The sequence below is a fragment of the Penaeus monodon genome, chromosome 34, assembly GCF_015228065.2.
Source record: "Penaeus monodon isolate SGIC_2016 chromosome 34, NSTDA_Pmon_1, whole genome shotgun sequence".
Lineage (NCBI taxonomy): Eukaryota > Metazoa > Arthropoda > Malacostraca > Decapoda > Penaeidae > Penaeus > Penaeus monodon.
Window position 1 is genome coordinate 24,803,843 of NC_051419.1, and position 273 is coordinate 24,804,115.

The 273-nt window shown below is 21.2% G+C and overlaps 1 protein-coding gene across 1 annotated transcript in view; it reads right to left on the reverse strand.

The window, feature by feature from the left end:
- LOC119594656 (homeotic protein distal-less-like) overlaps nt 1–273 on the reverse strand; it is a gene marked incomplete at its 3' end in the record, with an annotated part of 61,360 nt that overhangs the window by 39,346 nt on the left and 21,741 nt on the right.

A 273-nucleotide genomic window follows, 5' to 3' on the forward strand; every position in this document is an offset into this window, starting at 1 on the left:
CACCTAGATGTCCAAATCTTTTACAACTTGCAAATGCCTGTAACTATATTCAAATTGCTATCTATATTCAATTAAAACCTTGGGTATAGATATTATTAAATCTACAATTACATGTCCTAACAAATTCTTATATATATCAACAAATTTAAAAATTCATTAATATATATTTGACAAATTAGCAATTACATTTATATATTCAAGAAGTATTTATTTAAAAAACTTCAAAAAACAACAACAAAAAAATATATATCATCATTCTCATCTTCTTTAATT